General features: G+C 36.3%; 1 long non-coding RNA gene across 1 annotated transcript; it reads right to left on the reverse strand.

Annotated features, from left to right (window-relative positions):
• Window positions 1–4,580: 4,580 nt before the first annotated feature.
• LOC131607032 (uncharacterized) lies at window positions 4,581–5,401 on the reverse strand. The gene is made up of 4 exons (XR_009285175.1): window positions 5,174–5,401; window positions 4,980–5,070; window positions 4,752–4,882; window positions 4,581–4,658 (listed from the first exon to the last, which is right to left on the reverse strand). It is a non-coding gene; the product is annotated as an uncharacterized LOC131607032 (long non-coding RNA).
• Window positions 5,402–6,043: the final 642 nt, after the last annotated feature.

Raw genomic sequence — 6,043 nt, forward strand, 5'->3', positions numbered from 1 at the left:
AGTGAAGAGTTAGAAACATAGTGGGGGGAAAAACTTACATGCCAAAACTTTCCCAAGAATATGTTTTTTTGTTAAATCAACCATAAGCTCTTTAAACTTGATGTTGAAAACTTTGGCAACAATGTCAGGCCTATCATGAGGTTTTAAATTTTTCGGGGACAGCAACCGTGTAATCTCAGGCCAATTTGGGTTGCATGTGAAGGTGATAAACAAATCTGGGAACCCCAATCCGCTTGAAATTGCCATATCGTCGAAGTAAAGTTGATCCATGTATCGTTTGCTACCCACAAAAGAAGATGGTAGAACAACACGTTTACCTTGTTTGTTGCCTGGATTTTGGTCTCCTTGCTCACACCTTCGTTGCAAATTAATGTATTTTCCGACCCTTAACTTGGATTGATTTTTTCGCAAACAATTGAGACGTTCTGATTCCATCATAGCGTAACCATCAACCAAAAATTGTTGGAAAAGTTTCCTTGAGTACAATAATGTTTTAGGTTCATCTGTGCATTCTTGGAGACGAAAACACAGCCAATCCTTGATAGATTGCCTATTCTTCCTTGTAACAGTTGTCTCATCTTGATACTTGTGAAGGATATTATTCCGGTATCCATCTTCACCGTAGCAAAAAATCAATGGGTATTGATATGAAAGATAACTTGGATTGAACTCATCTATTCTTTGTAATTTACCACTCCGGTATTGGACCACAATGTCTCTCATTTCACCTGTGTCAACATCTCCAACAATAAGGGCAGCAACTTCTGCAACGGTTGGCATATTATACACACGACCATCGTCATGTCTGTCACTGATAAGTTTCAGCCTCAATTCAACGTATGGATTGGCCTTAAACATATCACGTGCCATTTGAAACGCTTTGGCAAGAACATTAACTTCATCTAACATACTCTTTAACTTTGCTACAATAGATGTTTCAATAGATGTATTGTCCCTGAAATACATAATAGCAAACATAGTGTTATTTGTTTAAGTAATCGTATAAACACTTAGGTATATTTAGGAGAGGAAACCTCATTACTTGAAACAACGCATTCTATTTGTAATCTTGTGGTCAGTGTCGTAAATGTACAATTGGGCATATTGTGGTAGTGCACCCTGTGGTGGTATAAGACTGCCTATCCGGTGACATGTTTGACCGTGTAGGCGCATCGTTGGAGGACCTCCTCCCTTGGGAATCTTTGTGTCAAATTTCATTCCCGGAGATGTAAACGAAAACATTGCATTGTATGTTCGTATATTGGCTTGAAAGTTTTTGCTCTCAGGATCAGTTTTGTGATGAAGTAGCTTTTCTAACAGTAACGGTGGTTGTTTCATGTAGGGTAAAACAATTTTACCGCTCCTGCAACACAATTCGAATTTTGGAACAGTAGTATGTTTTCTCATATTCTTGCGCTCTGCATACCACATGCAAGCTTGGCAAATTAAACATTCCCACACAGGGTCACCAATGTCAGAATAAGCTGCAGAAAAATAAAATATTTATTGATTTCAAACGGGTAGCAATTTACGCGGATATTATGTCAAGAGAAGTTAAATAGAAACTTACACTGGTTGTGTTGACCATGAATATCATCAGGTTCTACGGAGTCATCTGAATCAGAGTTGTGTCCAAATGAGTCGCAATCTCCAGAATCTCCATTGGTATCATCGGAGGAATAATCTGTTCTACTTACATTAGGATTAGGAGGAGATAAATATTGTGGGTTTGATATTTTAGGAGAAGTGTGGGAATCGTTAAGAGCAGCAGGGGTTGTAATTAGTAGTTGATTTTGGGTGAATTTTTGCCGCTTGCCGATGTTTGATGATTCACCTATATGGAACGATGGAGATGTCTCCACATTGTTGAAACGGCTGAACAGATTCACCCCATTGCCGGCAAGAATTCTTGATCTTTTTTTGTTTTGTAAAATGGAAACATGGTGTTGAGATGGTAGAGTGTGGGAATCGTTAGAGATAGTAGGCTAGAGAAGAGATCTTGTTGCAGTGTCCCTGGAAGAGGCAGCAAATGTCCCAGCAGTAGGTGTTGATGTTGGCTGGTTTTCTATGTTATGGCCATGGTTAGAGAGTTTATTTTTTGACAACAAAACCGTCCTCCTTTTTCTTGCAAGAGTTGTAGTGGAATCATTTGCATCAAAGGGGTTGCCATCCATTGAAAGTCACTTAGTTGAAATGAAGAAGTTGATTGTATGAAGTATAGTTTAAACCAACAAATGGATGGACCTTGATTATATTTGAAAACAGAACAAATCTTACATATCAATGATTTGAACAAAGGAGGGAACTAATTGTTCCTTCATCAAAATAAAAAGAGAGGGAAACAGGATGTCATTTTAAAAAAAGCTGGGAAAATTTCAAATTTCAAATAAGGGCACATATGAATAATAATATAAAACAATTCAGAATATCCTCTACATAAGAAAACAAAATAAGAAAAAAAAATAAAAAAAAAGTAGGCCAAGATTATAGGCAGTAGGAGGCTGTACTTTATCATATTTTAGGGAATCATTGTGCAGGTTTCAAGCCAAAATCAATGGAAGTGAGACATGAAAGGGGGCTACCTTTACACAAAAGCCAAAAGCAAACCAATTGACTCAAGTAAGTGTCTAATCAATGATTATTTAAATAAGTATGTTGTACTACTTGATAAAAAAGTATAAGTATTTGTAATAGAACATAAAACTATGTTTCCTCATTTCATATTCCTTATTAAGTTAGTATGTAGTTTTTATTGACGTAGTTTCCAGTTTGTTGTTAGGCAGAAGTAAAGTAGCAAAATGTGAGGCTGTTTAAGTACTTTATCATATTACTCATATACTATATATAAAAGCTATAACGTTTGGTGATGATATAAAGAGAAATTTGGCTGCCTCATTTAAACAAACATTTGTTTCATTCATGTAATAAAACAACCAAATAATGTAGTCGAGTGACGATGTTAAAATGATCGGACAGTAGTATAATACCGAAAGCATACGTTATATTGATTTCACAGTAGTATGATACCGTAATATTCGTTAGATTGATCGAACAGTAGTCGAATAATAATGTAATATTACAAAAAAATATGTAGTTTCCAAATAGAATCCTTACATAAAATGACCCAAAATAATAGCAGCCATGACAATATTATCAACTATTTTTCAATCTTCACTAATTTCCTAGTGATCCTGGTTGGTTTCTTAAGTTTAGTCGAAGACAAATCTCCTTCGCTGTGTGTTGCATGACTTGTAGATTCAATGGATGGATCCGGGTTCTGTCTTTTTGCCGTAGGTGTGACCGGTTCACCGTGCAATTTGGAAGTAATTTCAGGATCCTGCAGTTAAAAAGAAGTGAGAAAGAAGTACATTGATGGCGATAAATAAGTGGCATTTGTATAGGGATCAAAACCACACCGTAACAATGTCGGAATCATCAACAGGAACAGCCTCATCAACACTCTCCTTGATCTATAAACAAAAATGAATAAAAGAAAATCAGAAATAAAACTCGACATGTATTCAACTAAGTTAGAAGAAAATGTTATACACAACGCAAGACAAATGTTACATGGTTCACAGGGGCGGAAAGTTGTTGTGAATTAACTGTACTTGCATCCACCCATTCAGCTTTTAGTTGATCCACAATAGGTTTATCTTTCACTAACATGATGACAGAGCAATTAGACCAATCTGGTTGCCACTTGACTTTGAAGGCAAGTTCTTCATCCAAGAGCATGTCAAGTGCCAGCGGAAAATCGAGGGGATCAAATATTCCAGCCTACATAAAAATGAATATATACACCATGAGTTATTATATGTAGTGTTGAACCAGTATGTTTTAAAAATCATTAGTGATATTTTTGTTGGTACCTGAAACATTGTTTCGCGCATATGAGCAGCCGACACTTCCAATAGTTCCTCACTCTCCTTGTCCCACAAAACAAACTTGCATTTTGTACCAGCATGAAGAACACCCACCTCTATTTTATACCTAAGTTTGTACCCTTAAAAATGTAAGTTCACATTTCACAGATAAAGTTGGTGTGAAAATTAGTTGATCAAATAAATAATTGGCGTTTATACGTGAATATGGCAGTTTCAGTGTCATGTCCCTTTACACATTTGTAGGGAGGTTTATCACCAGTGACTTTATTTGGGCATTCATGGCATGCCTGGTAGTACCAGCCATATTTTGAGGCAAAGATTTTTGTAATTGTAGCAACCGTAGCACAAAAAGTAGTCTGAGTTTACAAAAGGGTGGTTAACGGAAAATCAAATATAATAAGAGTTAGACTATATTTGCTTAAAAAAATGAAAGATTACTACGTCTTTGAGTTTAACTATTTGCTCAAGAGGAAGAAGAACAGCATTAGACAACAATTTTTGGGTAGGTGATTGGCGAGAAGTGTATGAGTTTTGCGACCTGCCCTGAGACTGCTGACTGCGAAGGCCCGAGACAACTATTATAGTATCCTGTGTAAGCCTGAAAACCAAAATAACATAGTCAGAGTTAATTATGAAGGATGATACCAAGTGCAGGATATTGTAATAAACCAAGTGAGTACATTTTGGAGAATTGTTTGATTGTCTCCATGTCTTCATTAATAGCCACTTTGGTGACATTGTAAGTGTTGGTAACAGATAGTGGATATTTGCCTGAAAACACAAAATACGTTAATAACAATATCTACTTGAAAACATAAAACACACTTTATGAACCGTAGGAACCAGTATGGGAGTAATATATACCAAAAGCTTCTTTGACTTTTGCATATTGAATCAGAATCACAACCGGAATGGCAGTATCGACCTGCTGTTCAACGTAGTTGATAAACTGCGCCGCGTACGCCTCCCATAACGTAACCGTTATAGTGTTGTTGCTACAAAAATGCACATTTAAACTACGATATCAGACAAAATATAAGATATAAAGGGCTACCATTAAGATGTATGAAAGGTAACAAACAAACTTTCAACCTCAAGTCGCGAATGACAAAGTTGACCTGTTGCTTTTTACTTCCAACCTGGGCCTGTGTGTACCCAATTTCATCAACCACTCCGATAACATCTGTATAAGTCCTTGGGAAAACGTGCATCAGGTTAAACGAAATATCAGATGCAGAGTGCTACATAGAAGATGAGATTGTCCCAAAACGTAAATAGAGTTTGACCTAAAAGTTGATCTTTATTCCATTTCCCAGTTAAAATATCAAGAAAAGGAGTGAGTCTGCAAGCCTTTTCCTGAATCTGATGCACGTTTCTATCCCCAACTTTGGTCCCACCAGTAAATTTAAGGAGGTACTTGTGAGCAGAAGGTTTGAACAGCAGATCATTCAGCTGAACTTGGAAGTTTGCAATAGTGTAAGTATCATTAACAACAAAGAGCGAATCAAAACTCTGCCTATACACGAGAGGTACGATAACATGGATATCACTTCCCTATCAAAACCAAAACAAACAAAATCCATCAATATCAAATAAACCATAAAATATAGACTACAGGCAACGATAAATAATTAAAAAATATACTCTTTAACACCTCCCTACAACCAAATATAAACCTATTTGAACGAAGACACACTGTTTGAAAAAATGAAATATGAATACAAAATCTTCGTCATTAACACCTCCCAACAACCCAATCTTAACCTTCCAAAACCAAATATACTATATGAAAATATAGAAAATCACGAACAGATTCAACGAAAACAACAAAAATAATGGCTTTTCGTAAAAATGTTGAAACTAACCTCAGAATCATAAACAACCATCTCAAAATGTTCCTTGTTATTAGAGATGACACTCCATTTGTGATGTATTTTAACAGCAACTTTCCAAAGTTCCTTTTCATCGTTAACATCAGAGATTGTTTCCAACGTTCGTGCCATTTTCTTGCCTCAAGTTAGGGTTTAAACTATGGCTACAGCTTCGGTCGCAGAGGAAGTTGTATTCTCAAAAAAGTGTTGAATGGTTTGCAAGGGTTTGAAAGGTATAGGTTGAGAGAATGGTGAGTGACAGCAGAGGAAGAGGGAGAAAAACGA

Source organism: Vicia villosa, linkage group LG5, assembly GCF_029867415.1.
Source record: "Vicia villosa cultivar HV-30 ecotype Madison, WI linkage group LG5, Vvil1.0, whole genome shotgun sequence".
NCBI classification, from domain to species: domain Eukaryota; kingdom Viridiplantae; phylum Streptophyta; class Magnoliopsida; order Fabales; family Fabaceae; genus Vicia; species Vicia villosa.